Genomic DNA, 18,380 nt, shown 5'->3' with positions numbered 1-18,380 from the left:
TGACCTCAATGAACTCCCAAATTTCCATTCGCAGAATGGACATAAACAGTGTTTCCAAACTGCTGAATCCAAAGAAAGGTTTAACTCTGTGAGACGAATGCACACATCAGAAATCATTTTCGCAGAAAACTTCTTTCTAGTTTTTATTTGATGATATTTCCTTTTTCACCATAGGCCTCAATATGCTAAAAAACATCTCTTTGCAGATTATACAAAAACAGTGTTTCCAAACTGCTGAATGAAAATAAAGATTTGACTCAGCCCCCAAATGACCATTCACAGAATGAGAAAATACTGTTTCCCAACTGCTGAATGCAAAGAAAGTTTTCGTTCTGTGAGATAAATGCACACATCACAAAGCAGTTTCTCACAAAGTTCCTTTCTACTTTTTTTGTGAAGATGTTTCATTTTTCACCATAGACCTCAATGTGTTCCCAAATATCCCTTCACAGATTCTACAAAAACAGTTATTGAGGCCCGTGCCAGGGGTGGTGGAGAATGAACAGACACAAGAGACAAAGACAAACAGAGAACATGGTGGCCGCGCCTAGAGCCTCCGCCTCACTGTATTTATACTCTATAAATCCCACGTCAGCAAAAATAACACAATGCAAAACAAACTTTCTGCACCCAGATATAACCTTCTGCTTAGTTCCTTGTCTCTAAGTTCTTTCTTATTTTGTCTGCCTTCTTGGCGCCTACTAGAGTTCATTAAAAGTTCAACTAGAGATACTATCCTTGACTGCTGAAGTTCATTGAAAGTGCAACTAGCTAGAGATACTGTCCTTGAGCCTTATCCATTCTTAGCATATTATTTTCAATGGCCCCTGCAGTTCCCCCTTTTTTGTTTTGCCTCAATCTTAGAAAGGTAGCCCATACTTGTTCCTGTTTTTTCCTTTGTTTTTGGATGCGACGGAGGGAGCATCGGATTACCAGGAGAAGAAGACTCAATCCAAGCGCCCAAAGCAATATACTTCCAGAGATTGTAGAAATCCATGTTTTCATCTGGGTCCATGGATTAAGAGCAGCAAGTCGTTGACCCAGCTCCTGCATAGTAGCTGCTCCAGACAATACATGTAATTGTTGTTGAAATGCTTCAGAAATGTTTTGAGTGAGTTCTTGGATGTCCAAACTAATATTTTTATGGCCTATTAATAATCTTCGGATTTCAGTCCAATTCTGAGAAACATTAAAAGGCACAAGTGTTGTGCAAAATTGAGTGGAGTTCCAATCACATTGCAATGTTATTCGAGTACTGAGGACAGTGAGCTGATGAGCCCTGAGGATATAAATATCCCCCGTAAAACTGCACCACCAGGAATGATTGAGGCAAGACAAAAATGTACACGTATCTTTACAATTAACAATGCCTGTATCATTATCCCATGTTAAATTTCCTGCTAACAATAGGTAAGGCTTTCGGACACAAGCAATAATATATCGGGAGACATTCCGATGTAATTGAATATGAAAGGGGTTATTCGGGTTAGAAAGATTAAGGGACATATTCCCCACAAAAGTACTAATGGCATCACCTGCAGCTAATAACTTCCAAAGATGACTTTGTACTTGTAAAGAGTATCTAAGATGAGGCATAGGTGGCGACAAGCCTCCTTCACGCCATACCAAAATTTCATTACCGTCAGCAGCAATACTTTTATTTACCAGGTGCCATTTCAAAGGTATGTGACTAAATTTTGTTTGAAAATCACTGTGCACACTCCAATCAATTACTTGCAGCCCATTATATTCTAATAAAATCCGGGGCTTAGTTCCCCGACAATGTTGCCACTCCAATACCTCAATATTAGGGGAAACCTCTGGAATAGGACAAAAAGGTAAGGAACTAGGAATAGTCTCATTAATATATACAGTATGATTATAATGAAAACTTCTAGTTACAATAATAACAGTATTGGCAGCCACATGGCTATGATTATAGCGAACAGCCCAAGCTTCATGCGATTTTCGGAGAAAGTGAGGACTATTTCCCATGCAAATCGGAAGTCCTTCCACTCCAAATTGGTATGTGCTGTTTATTATTCCTGTTCCCCGTTCTATGTTGTCCTTGTCCATATAGGGGGACGGCATCCAAGTAGTGTCATTGGTGAAAACCTTAACTTCCGCCTCCCCCCAGGCGACTCCCTGATACAAGGGTGGAAAGGGAATATAAGTCCAATATTCATACAAAGCCTCACTAAGGGAAATAAGTCCCCCACTGAGGCACATCCAACAAAGGAAGAGATGCATGCTGAGTCCAGTTTTCTTTTCAACAGGGTTTCAATCGCCTTGTAGGAAACCACTCAGGTCCGCTCCTTGTAAGGACAAGAGCATAGCCCCATCCCTGTTGTAGAACTTGCCCCTGTGCATACTTACCTTCTTCATTAGGATACCAAACCTTTGTCGGCGGGGACTATCGCCGAGGGAGGTGAGGAAAGATGAGTTACGGCAGCAGAGTCCTGCAATTGTCTCCATTGATTCAAAAAATTTAAGGTAAACAAAACCTTTAAAATCTGATTTCTGGGGGACTCATTTCCCCCTTTTTTGTTTTAGCAGTTGAGTTTTTAAGGTTAAATTTGCACGCTCAATGATGGCTTGACCTTGACTGTTGCTCGGGATACCGGTGAGATGTTGAATATTGTATTGCTGTAAGAAAACTTGTAATTTGCGAAAAACATAGGCAGGGACATTATCAGTTTTAAGTATTAGAGGAATGCCCATGATGGCGAAACAAGCTAAGAGATGAGTAATAACAGAATCAGGTTTTTCAGATGGCAAAGGAGTTGCCCATTGAAAATGAGAGAAAGTATCAATGGTATGATGAACATACTTTAATCGTCCAAAAGAAGGGACGTGTGTGACGTCCATTTGCCAAATCTGATTAACTTGAGTACCTCGTGGATTAACCCCAGGATGGAAAGATGGAATACTCAAAGGAGCACAAGAAGGACAAGCTCGAATAAGAGAACAAGCTTGTTTACGAGTTAAATGAAATCGTCATTGAAGGCAAAAACTATTAGTGTGATGTAGAGCATGTTCTTGTTCTGCAGCTTGTAGGTGGCCGATTAAAAGCAAATCAATCTGAGCATTACCATGAACTAACTGGTCCAGGAAGTTGAGAATGAGAATGAAGATGAGTGATGAATAAAGGAGCTCGACGTTGGCTCAAAGTAGAAGACAACAAAGAAAAGAGTTTTTGAAGAGAAGAAGTAGCACAAAGAGGTAGAGTGGCTTGAGAAATGTAAGAAGTAATACACACGGCATATTGAGAACCACTAACAATGTTATAACTGGTGGAAGGGAAATCAAGTAAGACCATGAGAATAGCAAACAGTTCTCCCTGGTGCACCGAGGGATAAGGATAACCTGTAACTCGAGATTGATGAACACTCCAATATTCAGCTTTACCATCGCTACTAGCATCAGTAAAAAAGGTAGGGCCTTAAACAGGAAATAAAGATATTGGTGAGAAAGGCAACACAGAATGCTGTCTAAAAAATGAAAAGATCAGAGACTTAGGATATTGGGTAGAAAATTGTCCGACAAATGAGGCACAAGCAACTTGCCAAGAATCAGAAGTGGCAAGAAGATAAGTAATCTGACTATGAGTGAATTGAGAGATAATGAAGGAAGGATCTCCTCCCCAGAGTTGTCGACAGCAATGTCGTCCTTTGATGATCAATTTAGCTAAACGATTAATATAAGTAGTCAAGCGTTTAGATGTTTTGTTGGATAAAAGAATCCATTCTAACGGCCGATTTGTTTGATGAATCATACCTGTAGGAGAATGTAAAGTATGAAATAAACAAAAGGAAAGGGGAACGTCGGGAAGGATATAATGTAGATGAGCCTTTTGAAGTTGTTCTTCTACAAGTTGGAGTTCCTGTAAAGCCAAAGGAGTTAAATGACGTGAGCTGTCCAAGTGACTGTCTCCTTCTAGAATAGAAAAAAGATGTTGTAACTGATACGTTGGTATTCCTAAAATGGGACGCATCCAATTAATATCTCCTAAAAGCTTTTGAAAGTCATTTAATGTTTTTAAATGATCGCGTCGAATTTGAATCTTTTGGGGCCGAATATTTTGCGCTCCCAAGGTATAACCTAAATATTGAATAGGAAAATCTATTTGAATGTTTTCTGGGGCAATATTAAGTGAGTATAAAGAGAGCTGCGTTTGTAAGGATGTAAAAGCATCTTGCTGCTCTTTTTTGGTGGGTGCAGCAAGAAGAATGTCATCCATATAATGATATAAAAGAACAGAAGGATGACATTTTCGAACAGGATTCAGAGCTTGATGAACAAATTCTTGACACAAGGTAGGGCTGTTTAACATTCCTTGAGGTAAAACCTTTCACTGATATCGAGAAAGTGGCTGAGAATTATTAAAAACAGGGACAGAGAAGGCAAAATATTCACAATCTTTTTGATCCAAAGGAATAAAAAAAAATCTTTTAAATCAATAACCATAAGTAACCAATCTTGAGGAATCATAGAAGGGTTAGGAAGGCCAGGTTGTAAGGATCCCATGGATTGAATACATGCATTAATAGCACAAAGATCTGTCAATAGTCTCCATTTACTGTTTTTTGTTTTGTTTTGTTTTTTGTTTTTTGGTTTTTTTTTGTTAATCACAAAGACAGGGGAATTCCATGGAGAAGTACTAGGTTCTATATGACCTAGGGATAATTGTTCCTGAACCAAGTTTTCCAAGGCCTCCAGCTTCTCACGTGTTAAAGGCCACTGTTCAACCCATACAGGAATATTAGTTTTCCATGTCAAGGGAAGGGCTTGAGGCTGCTGAACAGTGGCTACATGTTTAAAGATTTTTCAAGGGGATTGTAGCCCATGCAGAACATCATATTCTTGGCAGAATTAGAAACATGAGGAATAGAAATAAAAGCTCCAAATTGTTGCAATAAATCTCGCCCCCATAAATTTAGGGCAATAGGAACAATATAAAACTGAACTTGGGCCACTTGACCATCCGGCCCTCAGCAATTTAAGGATTGAGAACTTTGATACACCTCAGAGGTGGAACCTAATCCTGTAAGAGAAACAGCAACAGGCTGTTTAGGCCACTGCAAAGGCCATTGATCAGAGGCAATAATAGAAACGTCAGCTCCAGTGTCGACCAAGCCCTGAAAAATTTGTCCCTCTACTTCGAGGGGAAACAAGGGTTTTTGTTGAGTTACTAAAGTTTCCCAAAAAATATGTTTACCCGTGCTTCCAAAACCTCCGGTTCTTTCTTGCCTCCCTGAAGGAAACTGAAAATAGGGTAGTACAAGGAATTGTGCAATTCACTGCCCCTTTTTCAAGGATATAGGTTTATGAGCCTGAGCCATAATTTGAATTTCCCCTTTATAATCAGAATCTATAACACCCAAATGAACTTGTAAACCCTGTAAAATGCTACTACTGCGTCCTATAAGCAATCCAACAGTATGTAGAGGTAATGGCCCAAAAACACCTGTAGCCAATTTAACAACTCCCATTTCTGGGGTGAGTTCAACAGCCTGTAAAATTGCCACATCAGCAGCGGCGCTACCGGAAGTAGCAGAGAAAAGCTGAGCTAATGAAAATTGGGGGTTAACATTGGCTGACTGGCTTGCTGATGCTGGACCCCTGAGCTGACTGGAAATTGCAATTGAAGAGGGCTTGTATTGTTGTTGGGTCCCCAAGGTGAAGGGCCCCTCTGCAAGTTTCCCGATCCGGAGGCAAGAGAATTACCATTTTTGTCCACTTTAGAGTGACATTAATTAGTCCAGTGTCATCCTTTGCCGCAACGACGACAGGGCTCAGTAGGAAGCTTTTTAAATTCTACTTTGGAGGAGTCACTCCTATTAGAGAATTTACGGCACTCCTTTTTAAAATGACCGGTCTTTCCACATTGGAAGCAAACTCCCTTTTTTCCCATGAACGCCTTAGATAAAACTCCAGCAAACAACTGAGCGTTGTAGGCAGCCCCTCCCACTCCTGCACAGGCTCTAATAAAATCTTCTATTTGTAAGTTTCCAGCAGCTTTTAGAGGATGCAACAACCTCTGACATTCCTGATTAGCATTCTCAAAAGCTAGTGTGGTTACCAGGATTTGGCCTGCAGCCCCACTACCCACAGTCTTTATTACAGCATCTTGGAGCCGAGCCACAAAGTCAGGATAAGGTTCGTTTGCGCCTTGCAAAATCTTAACAAAAGACAAGGCAGTTTTTCCTGATGGTTCTACTTTACACCAAGCCTTTAAAAAAAAGTGCTTTAACTTGTGATAATGCCACGTCCTCAAGTCCAGATTGAGCCGCTACGGTAGCAAACTGACCAGTGCCTGTTAATTGCTCCTCTGTAGGTCCTGGAGGATTTCAAGCGGCATTGTGGTGGGCCTGCTCTTTAGCATCTTCCAGCCACCAACTGCGTAGCTGAAGCCACTGAGAGCGGTCCAAAACAGCCTTCCCCAAAGTCTCCCAATCAAGAGGCAAAAACAAATTCTCAGAGGAGAAAGAATCTAGAAGCCCCATGACAAAAGGAGATTAAGGGCCATAATTAGCAACAGCTGCCTTCATTTCTTTAAGAAATTTAAATTGAAGAACATACTGCACATTTGTACCCCCTTGAGGAAATTGGTCATTAGGACCAAAAGGTTGCCTAATAATGGGGAACAATTGTATAGGATCCTCATCCTCTTGAGAATCCAATACCGTAATTACATCTTTGGCAGTAGAAGCGGGAACAGCAAAAACTGTGCCTGAACGAGGCAGCATTTCCACCAGCGGTGGCGGTGGGGGAAAACTGTCCTCCTCCTCCGCCTTAGGTACTGATGGGGGTGGATGAACCATGGGAAAAGTAAAAACAGGAGTGGGTGGAGGAGAAGGTTGAGGAGGAGATAACTGCAATTGTAAAATTTGTTGTAACAATTGAACAACCGGCTGAAGCTCCTTTTGAATTTCTAATTCCTTTTCATGAGACACATTATCACACAAAGGACCTTCTCCTTCAGTTACAGAATTATCTAAAGGAGGGGAAACGGCTATCGGAGAATTCAAAAACTCCTCATCCCCGCCTTCTCCCTTTTCAGAGTCTGTCTCTAAGAGCTCCAAAGCCTGAGTAATAGAGGCACAAAGGGCCCACAAAGGCGCTGACATTACATCGCTGCGCTAATGCGCTTGACGAAGGGTCTCAACAACCTGTTGTCACTCTCGCTTATTTAATTGTACTTCAGTTTGATATTGAAACCAAGAGCAATGCTGTTCCACATGAGCAAACAATTTCCTGCAAAGTTCTCTCTTTTACATCGAAAGTAGAAGCCCTTGTAATAATCTTAAATATTCTGAGGCCAAGGAACTGGAATTCCCCATAATGAAAGCTTAAGAAGGTTCCCCTTAACAATTCCCGGGCTTTACCCGCTCCTGGGGGTTCCCCTTCTTGTTCCCCACTACTCAACCTGTGCACCCTGCTCGCTGTGACACTTATTGAGGCCCGTGCCGGGGGTGGTGGAGAATGAACAGACACAAGAGACAAAGACAAACAGAGAACATGGCGGCCGCACCTAGAGCCTCCACCTCACTTTATTTATACTCCATAAATCCCACGTCAGCAAAAATAACACAATGCAAAACAAACTTTCTGCACCCAGATATAACCTTCTGCTTAGTTCCTTGTCTCTAAGTTCTTTCTTATTTTGTCTGCCTTCTTGGCGCCTAGTAGAGTTCATTAAAAGTTCAACTAGAGATACTGTCCTTGACTGCTGGAGTTCATTGAAAGTGCAACTAGCTAGAGATGCTGTCCTTGAGCCTTATCCATTCTTAGCATATTATTTTCAATGGCCCCTGCAAACAGTGTTTCCAAACTGTTGAATGAAAAGAAACGTTTAACTGTGCAAGATGAATGAGCACATCACAAAGCGGTTTCAGATATAACTTCCTTCTAGTTTTTATCCTGGGATATTCGCTGTTTCACCATTGGCCTCAGTGAACTCCCAAATGTCCATTTGCACAATGGACAAAAACAGTGTTTCCAAACTGCTGAATAAAATGAAATGTTTAACTCTGTGAGACAAATGCACACACCACAAAGCAATTTCTCAGAAAGTTTCTTGTTTTTATCTGATGATGTTTCCTTTTTCACCATAGTCTTCAATGCTCTCCCAAATATCCTTCACATGTACATAAAAACAGTGTTTTGAAACTGCTGAATGAAAAGAAAGGCTTAAATCTGCCAGACGAATGCACACATCACAAACCAGTTTCTCAGATATCTTCCTTCTAGGTTTTATCCTGGGATATGTGCTTTTTGCCACTGGCCTCAATGAACTCCCAAATGTGGATTCACAGAATGTACAAAAACAGTCTTCACACTGCTGAAACCAAAGAAATGTTTAACTCCATGAGATAAATGTACACATCACAAAGCAGTTTCTCAGATACCTTCCTTCTAGTTTTTATCTGAAGATATTTCCTTTTTCACCCTAGGCCTCAATGCGCTCCCAAATATCCATCTACAATTTTGAGAAAAACATTGTTTCCAAACTGCTGAATGAAAAAGAAACGTTTAACTCCGTGATATGAATGCACATATCACAAAGCAGTTTCTCAGATAGCTTCCTTCTAGTTTTCATTTTTGGGTATTCTCTTCTTCCTTATTTGCCTAAATGAGCTCACAAACGTCCATTCAAAGAATGGACAAAAACAGTTTTTCCAAACTGCTATCTCCAAAGAAAGGTTTAACACTGTGAAATGAATGCACACATCCCAAAGCCGTTTCTCAGAAAGCTTCTTTCTTGTTTTTACCTGAAGATGTTTCCATCTTCACCATAGGCCTCAATGCCCTCTCAAATATCTTTTCACAGTGGCTGCAAAACAGTTTATCCAAAGTGGTGAATGAAAAGTAAGTTATAAGTCTGTGAGATTATAGCACATATCACAAAGCATTATCTCGGATAGCTTCCTTCGAGTTTTTATCCTTGGGTATTCTCTTTTCCCTAGTGGCCTAAATGAGCTCCCAAATGTCAATTCGCAGAATGGAAAAAACAAAAACAAAAACAAACAAACAAACAAACAAACAAACCAAAAACAGTGTTTCCAAAGTGCTAAATACAAAGAAAGGGTTGACTCTGTGAAATGAATGAACACATCAGAAATCCGCTTCTCAGAATATTTCGTTCTTGTTTTTACCTGAAGATGTTTCCTTTATCCCCTTAGGCCTCAATGTGCTCCCAAAATTATTTTCAGTTTCTCTAGAACAGTTTTTCCAAAGTGGTAAATGAAAAGTAAGTTATAACTCTGTGAGATTATTGCACATATCACAAAGTGTTATCTCAGATAGCTTCCTTCAAGCTTTTATCCTGGGACAAGTCTATTTTGCACCACTGTTCTCAATGAGCTCCCAAAGGTCCATTAGCAGAATGGACAAAAACAGTGTTTCCAAACTGTTTAATCCAAATAAATGTTTAACTTTGTGAGATGAATGCAGACATCACAAAGCAGTTTCTCAGAAAGCTTCTTTCTAGTTTTTATTTGAAGTTATTTCCTTTTTCATCATAGGCCTCAGTGGGTTCCAAAGTATCACCTTGCAGATCCTACAAAAACAGTGTTTCTACAATGCTGAATGAAAAGAAAGTTTTAACACTGTGAAATGAATTCTCACATCACAAAGCAGTTTCTCAGATAGCTTCCTTCTATTTTTATCCTGGGATATTCTCTTTTGCACTATTGGTCTAATTGAGCTCCCAAAAGTCCTTTTGATGAATGGACAAAAACAGTGATTCCAAACTGTCGATGCAAAGAAAGATTTAACAATGTGAGATGAATGCACACATCACACAGTTTCTCAAATGGCTTCCTTCTATTTTTAATCCTGCGATATTCACTTTTTTGTCATTGACTTCAGAGAGATTTCAAATGTCCATTCACAGAATGAACAAAAACAGTTTTTCCAAACTGCTGAATCCAAAGAAACATTTAACTCTTTAAGGTGAATACACACATCACAAAGTGATTTCTGAGATACCTTCCTTCTAGTTTTTACTGTGGTGTATTCGCTTGTTTGTCATTGGCCTTAAAGAGTTCCCAAATGTCCATTCACAGAATGGACAAAAACAGAGTCTCCAAACTGCTGAATCTAAAGAAATCTTTAACTGTGGGAGATGAATGCACATATCACAAAGCAGTGTCCCAGATAGGTTTCTTCTAGTTTTATCCTTGGATATTCAGTTTTTTTATTCCTTTGCCTCAATGAGTTCTCAAATGTACACTCGCACAATGGACAAAAACAAAGTTTCCAAAGTGCAGAATCCAAGCAAAGGTTTCACTCTGTGAGATGAAGGCACACATCACAAAGCAGTGTCTCAGAAAGCTTCTTTCTAGTTGTTATCTGAAGATATTTCCTTTTTCACCATAGGCTTCAAAGCACTCCCAAATATCCTGTCACAGATTCTACAAAAAGGGTGTTTCCAAACTGCTGAATGAAAAGAAATATTACATCTGCGAGATGAATGCAAACATCACAAAGCAGTTTCTTAGATACATTCCTCCAAGTTTTCGTCCAGGAATATTTGCTTTCTCGCCATTGGGATCAATGAGATCCCAAATGTCCATTTGCAAAATGGACACAGACAATGTTTCCAAACTGAATCCAAAGAAATTTTTAACTCTATGAGATGAATGCACACATCACAAAGCTGTTTCTTTGAAAGCTTCTTTCTCCTTTTTATTGGAAGTTTGCTTTTTCACCATAGGCCTCAATATGCTCTGAAATATCCCTTCAGAGATTCTACAAAAACTTTGTTTATGGAGTGCTGAATGAAAAGAAAGTTTCAAATCTGTGAGATGAATGCCACACATCACAAACAATTTCTCAGATAGCTTCCTTCTAGTTTTCATCCTGGGATATTCACTTTTTCACCATTGGCTTCAAAGAGAACCCAAATGTTCATTTGCATAATGGAGGAAAACATTGTTTCCAAACTGATGAATCCAGGGAAAGATTACACTCTGTGAGATGAATGGACACATCACAAAGGAGTTTCTCAGAGAGATTCTTTCTAGTTTTTATCTGAAAATGTTTCCTTTTTTCACCATAGGTCTCAAAGTGCTGCAAATATCCCTTTGCAGATTCTACAAAAACAGTGTTTCTAAACTGCTGAATGAAAAGAAAGTTTTTCCTCTGCCAGGTGAATGCACACAATGCAAAGTGGTTTCTCAGAGAGCTTCCTTCTAGTTTTTATACTGGGATATTCACATTTTCACCATTTTCCTCAATTATCTCCCAAATGTTCATTTGCAGAGTGGACCAAAACAGTGTTTCCAAACTGCTGAATGCAAGGAAAGTTTTAACTCTTTGAGATGAATGTCCTCATCACAAAGCAATTTCTCAGAAAGCTTCTTTCTGTTTTCATATGAAGAGGTTTCCTTTTTTATCATAGGCCTCATGTGTTCCCAAGTATCACCTCGCATATTCTTCAAAAACAGTGTCTCCAAACTGCTAAATGAAGAGAAACGTTTATCTCTGCGAGATGAAGGCAAACATTAAAAATCAGTTCCTTAGATAGCTTTCTTCTATAGTTAAAAAAAAGTAACTGTGTGTGATGAATGCACACATGACAAAGCAGTCTCTAAGAAGGCTTCTTTCTACTTTCTTTCTGAATATGTTGCCTTTTTCACCAGAGGCCTCAATACGCTCACAAGTATCCCTTCCCGAATCTACAAAAACTGCATTTCTAAACTGCTGAAAGAAAAGTAAAGTTTAACTGTGAGATAAAAGCACACATCACAAAACGGTCTCTAGATAGCTTCCTTGTAGCTTTTATCCTGGGATTCTTACTTTTTTGCCTTTGGCTTTGGTGAGCTCCAAAATGTCCTTTTGAAGAATGGAAGAAAACAGTGTTTCCCAACTGCTGAATTCAAAGAAAGTTTTGATGCTGTGAGATGAATGCCCACATCACAAAAAAGTTTCTCAGAAATCTTCTTTCTAATTTTTATCTGAAGATGTTTCCTTCTTAGCCCTAAGCCTCAATGAGCTCCCAAATATCCTTTTGCAGATTCTACAGAAACTGTTTCCACACTGCTGTATAAATGAAAGGTGTAACTCTGAGAGATGAATGTACACATCACAAAGTGGTTTCTCAAATAGCTTCCTTCTAGTATTTATCATGGGATGCCAGTGTTTTTTTTTTTGTGCCAATGGCTTCAATTAGCCCCCAAATATCCCTTCCCAGATTCTACAAAAATAGTGTTTCCAAACTGCTGATTCCAAAGAAATGATTAACTCTGTGAGATGATAGCACACTTGACAAAGCAATTTCTCAGAAAGCTTTGAGCCCTGTTGCAGAAAAGAGAATATCCTGGGATAAAAATTAGAAGAAAACTATATGAGAAACCACTTTGTGATGTGTGCATTAATATTGCAGACTTATACCTTTCTTTTCATTCAGCAGCTTGGAAACACTGTTTTTGTAGAATCTGTGAAGGGATATTTGGGAGTGCATTGAGGCATATGGTGAAAAAGGAAACATCTTCAGATAAAAAAGGGAAAGAAGCTTTCTGAGAAACAGCATTGTGATGTGTGAATTCATCTCACAGAATTAAAACTTTCTTTAGATTTGGCAGTTTGGAGACACTGTTTTTGTCCATTCTCCATATGGATATTTGGGAGCTCATTGAGGCCAATGGCAAAAAAGTGAATATCCCAGGATAAAAACTATAAGAAAGCTCTCTGAGAAACCACTTTGTGTTATGTGCATTCACCTGGCAGAGGAAAAACTTTCTTTTCATTCAGCAGTTTGGAAACACTGTTTTTGTAGTATCTGCAAAGGGATATTTGGGAGTGCATTGAGGCCTATGGTGAAAAACGAATCATCCTCAGATAAAAACAAGAAAGAACCTTTCTGGAAAACTGCTTTGTGATGCATGCATTCATCTCACAGATTTAAAGTTTACTTTGGATTCAGAAGTTGGGAAACACTGTTTTTTGTTTGTTTGTTTGTTTGTTTGTTGGGTTTTTTTTTTTTTCAATTCTGAGGATGGACATTTGGGAGCTCACTGAGGCCAATTGTGAAAAGGGGAATAACCCAGGAAAATAAGTAGAAGGAATCTATCTGAGAAACCACTTTGTCATGTGTGAATTCACTTCACAGAGTTAAATCTGTCTCTTCATTCAGCAGTTTGGAAACTGTTTTTGTAGAAATTATGAAGGGATATTTAGTAATGCATTGAGACCTAGGGTAAAAAGGAAATATCTTCAAATTAAAACTAGAAAGAAGCTTTATGAGAAACTCCTTTGTGATGTGTGCATTCATCTCATAGAGTTGAACCTTTACTTTGACACAGCAGTTTGGAACCATTGTTTTTGTCCATTCTGCTAATGGCCATTTGGGAGCTCATTGAGGCCAATGGTGAAAAAGCAAATATCCCAGGATAGAAACTAGAAGGAAGCAATCTGAGAAACCGCTTTGTGATATGTGCATTCATCTCTCAGAGTTTACCTTTTCTTTTTATTCAGCAGTTTGGAAACACTGTTTTTGTAGAATCTGTGAGGGGATATTTGGGAGCGCTTTCAGGCCTATAGTGAAAAAGGAAGCACGTTCACATAAAAAGTATAAAGAAGTTTCTGAGGAACTGCTTTTTGTTGTGTTCATTCACCTCACAGAGTTAAATCTTTCTTTGGATTCAGCTGTTTGGAAACCGTGTTTTTGTCCATTCTGTGAATGTATATTTAGGAGCTCATTGAGGTGAATGGCGAAAAAGAAAATATCTCAGGATAAAAACTAGAAGGAAGCTACCTGATAAACCATTTTGTGATGTGTGCTTTCATCTTGCAGATTTAAACCTTTCTTTTCATTCAGCAGGTTAGAAACACTGTTTTTGTACAACCTGCAAAGTGATATGTGTGAGTGCATGGAGGCATATGGTGAAAAAGGAATCATGTTAAGAATAAAAGTAGATAGAAGCTTTCTGATAAACTGCTTTATGATTTGTCCATTCATCTCACAGAGTTACACTTTTCTTTGGATTCAGCAGTTTGGAAACACTCTTTATGATCATTCTGGTAATGGACAGGCCCTGATATTTCACGTATGTTCCTATCTATTTCCCTGAGTGTGGGCCGATCTGAGAAATAAAGGGAAAGAGTACAAAAGAGATAAATTTTAAAGCTGGGTTTCTGCGGAAGACATCACCTGTCGACAGGTTCTGTGATGTCCCCTGAGCCATAAATCCAGCAAGTTTTTTTTTTATTTATTTACCAATTTTCAAACAGGAAGGAGTGCACAAATAGGGTGTGGGTCACAGAGATCACATGCTTCAAGGGTGACAAAAGATCATAAAGATTCCCTATATTAATAAATGGTGCTGGGAAAACTGGCCAGCCATATGTAGAAAACTGAAACTGGATCCCTTCCTTACACCTTATACAAATATAATTCAATATGGATTAAAGAGTTAAATATTAGACCTAAAACCATGAAAACCATAGAAGAAAACCTAGGCAAACCATTCAGGACATAGGCATGGGCAAGGACTTCGTGTCTAAACAAGCTTTCTGATAATCTACTTTTCAATGTGTGCATTCATCTCAGAGAGTTAAACCTTTCTTTGGATTCAGCAGTTTGGAATCTCCTTTTTTGGGAGCTTTTGAAGAACATGCAAAGTGATATTTGGTAGTGCATTGAGGACTATGGTGAAAAAGGAAACATCTTCAGATTAAAATAGAAAGAAGCTTTCTGAGAAACTGCTTTGTGATGTGTTCATTCATCTCACAGAATTAAACCTTTCTTTGGATACAGCAGTTTGGAAACACTGTTAACGTCCAGTTTGCGAATGGACATTTGGGAGCTTTCTGAGGCCTATGACAAAAAAGGAAATATTCGATGATAAAAACTAGAAGGAAGTTATCTGAGAAACCGCTTTGTGATGTCTGCATTTATCTCACCAAGATAAATATTTCTTTTCATTCAGCAGTCTGGAAAAACTGTTTTTGTACAATATGTGAAGGGATATTGAGAGTGCCTTGAGGCCTATGGTGAGAAAGGAAATATCTTCAGATAAAAACTAAATGAAAACTTTCTGAGACACTGTTTTGTGATGGGTGCATTCATCTCACAGTGTTAGACCTTTCTTTGGATTCAGCAGTTTGGAAACACTGTCTGTGTCCATTCTGTGAATAGACATTTAGGAGCCCATTGAGGCCAATGGCGAAAAAAAGAATATGTCAGGATAAAACCAGAAGGAATCTATCTGAGAAAACACTTTGTGCTGTGTGCATTCATCCCACAGATATAAACCTTTCTTCTCATTCAGCATTTTGGAAACACTGTTTTTGTAGAACCTGCGCAGTGATATTTGAGACTACATTGAGGCCTATAATGATAAAGGAAACATGTTCACATAAAAAGCAGAAAGAAATTTTCTAAGGAACTGTTTTTTGATGTGTGCATTCATCTCACAGAGTTAAGCCTATCTTTGGATTAAGCAGTTTGGAATCCGTTTTTGGAAGCTCATTGAGGCCAAAGGCAAAAAGGGAATATATCAGCATGAAAAGTAGAAGAAAGCTATCTGAGAAACCACTTTGTGATGTGTGCATTCATCTAGCAGAGTTAAAACTTTCTTCTCATTCCGCAGTTTAGAAACGTTGTTTTTTTTTAGAATATGCGAAAGGATATTTGGGAGTGCATTGAGACCTATGATGAAAAAGGAAACATCTTCAGATAATAACTAGAAAGAAGCTTTCTGAGAACTTGCTTTGTGATGTGTCTCTTCATCTCACAGAGTTAAACCTTTCTTTGGATTCAGCATTTTGGAAACTCCATTACTGTTCGGTCTGTGAATGAGCATTTTGGAGCTCTTTGAGGCCAATGACGAAAATGCAAATATCCCAGGGTAGAAACTAGAAGGAAACTATGTGAGAAACCACTTTGTGATGTGTGAATTCATCTCACAGGGACAAGCAGTTTGGTAACACTGTTTTTATACAATCTGAGAAGGGATATTGAGAGTACTTTGAGGTCTATGGTGAAAAAGGAAACATCTGTAGATAAAAACTAGAAAGAAGCTTTCTGAGACACTGCTTTGTGATGGGTGCATTCATCTTACAGTGTTAAACCTTTCTTTGGTTTCAGCAGTTTGGAAACACTCTTTATGTCCATTCAGTGAATGGACACTTGTTAGTTCATTGAGGCCAATGGCTAAAAAGTGAATGTCCCAGGATATAAACTAGAAGGAAGCTATCTGAGAATCTGCTTTGTGATGTGTGCATTCATCTCGCAGAGATAAACATTTCTTTTCATTCAGCTGTTTGCAAACTTTTTTTGTATAATCTGTGAAGGAATATTTGGTAACACTTTGATTTCTTTGGATTCAGCAGTTTGGACGCAACGTTCTATAGAATCTGTGAAGATATATTTGGGAGTGCCTTGAGGCCTATGGTGAAAAACGAAACATCATCAGATAGAAACTAGGAAGAAGCTTTCTGAAACACTGTTTTGTGATGGGTCCATTCATCTCACAGTGTTAAACCTTCCCTTGGACTCAGCACTTGGAAAAACTGTTTATATCCATTCTCTGAAAGATATTTGGAGCTCATTGAGGCCAATGATGAAAAAGCAAATATCCTGGGATAAAAACTAGAAGGAAGCTATCTGAGAAAATGTTTTGTATTCTGTGCATTCATCTCACAGAGTTAAACCTTTCTTTTCATTCAAGATTGGAAACACTGTTTCTTTAGGATTTGTGAAGGGATATTTGGGAGCTCATTGAGGTCAATGGTGAAAAGGAAACATCTTCACACACAAAGTAGAAAATATCTTCCTGAGGAACTGCTTTGTGATGTGGTGTACTTGCCTCACAGAGTTAAACCTTTCTTTGGATTCAGCAGTTTGGAAACATTTTTGTCCATTCTGCGAATGTGTACAGTTCATGTGTGTACAGTCATCTCACTGAGTCAAACATTTATTTTCATTCAGCAATTTGGAAACACTGTTTTTGTCGAATCTTGGAAGGATATTGGGGAGCACCTTTGTCTATGGTGAAAAAGAAAATATATTCACATAAAAATTAGAAAGAAGCTTTCTGAGGAACTACTTTGTGATGTCTATATTCATCTCACAGAGTTAAAACTTCCTTTGAATTCAGCACTTTGGAATCCCTGTTTTTGTCCATTCTGTCAATGGACATTTGGGAACTCACTGAGGAGAAAGGCAAAAAAGGGAAGATCCCAGGATAAAAATAGAAGGAACCTATCTGAGAAACGGCTTTGTGATGTGTGCATTCATCTCACAGCGATAAACATTTCTTTTCATTCAGCAGTTTAAAAACACTGTTTTTGTTTAATCTGTGAAGTGATATTTGGTAGTGCTTTGAGGCCTATGGTGAAAAGGGAAACATCTTCTGATAAAAACTTGAAGCAAGTTTTCTGAGAAACTGCTTTGTGATGTGTGCATTCATCTCACAGAGTTAAACCTTTTTTGGATTCAGCAGTTTTGAAACACTGGTTTTGTCCATTCTCTGAATGGACATTTGAGAGGTCATATAGGCCAATAGCAAAGAAGTGAATATCCTAGGATAAAAACTAGAAGGTAGTTATCTGAGAAACCACTTTGCAATGTGTGCATTCACCTGGCAGAGTTAAACCTTTCTCTTCATTCAAGAGTTTAAAAACACTGTTTTTGTGGAATCTGTGAAGAGAAATATTTGGGAGTGCATTATGGTCTATGGTAAAAAAGGAAATATCTTCAGATGAAAACTAGAAAGAAGCTTTGTGAGAAACTACTTTCTGCTGTGTGCATTCATCTCAGAGTTAAACCTTTCCTTTGATTCAGAAGTTTGGAAACACTGTTTTGGTCCATTCTGCAAATGGACATTTGGTAGCTTATTGCAGCCAATGGTGCAAAAGGGAATATCCCAGGATAAAAACTAGAGGGAAGCTATCTGAGAATCTGCTTTTTGATGTGTCCACTCATCTCACAGAGTTTAACCGTTCTGTCCATTCAGCAATTTGGAAACACTCTTATTCCAGAATCTTCGAATGGATATTTATGAGCACATTGATGCCTGTGATGAAAAAGGAAACATCTTCAGATAAAAAAGGGTAAGAAGCTCTCTGAGAAACTGCTTTGTGATGTGTACATGCATCTCATAGAGATAAAACTTTCTTTGGATTCAGCAGTTTAGAAACACAGTTTTTGTCCATTCTGCCAACGGACATTTGGGAGCTCACTGAGGAGAAAGGCAAAAAAGTGAAGATCCCAGGATAAAAATAGAAGGAACCTATCTGAGAAACTACTTTGTGATGTGTGCATTCATCTCGCAGACTTAAACATTTCTTTTCATTCAGCAGTTTGGAAGCACTGTTGTTGAAGAATCTGTGAAGTGATATGTGGGAGCAGATTTTGGCCTATGGAGAAT

The sequence above is a fragment of the Rhinopithecus roxellana genome, chromosome 11 (assembly GCF_007565055.1).
Source record: "Rhinopithecus roxellana isolate Shanxi Qingling chromosome 11, ASM756505v1, whole genome shotgun sequence".
Lineage (NCBI taxonomy): Eukaryota > Metazoa > Chordata > Mammalia > Primates > Cercopithecidae > Rhinopithecus > Rhinopithecus roxellana.
The sequence above is the reverse complement of the archived record's forward strand: the minus strand, read 5'-3'. Positions refer to the sequence as shown.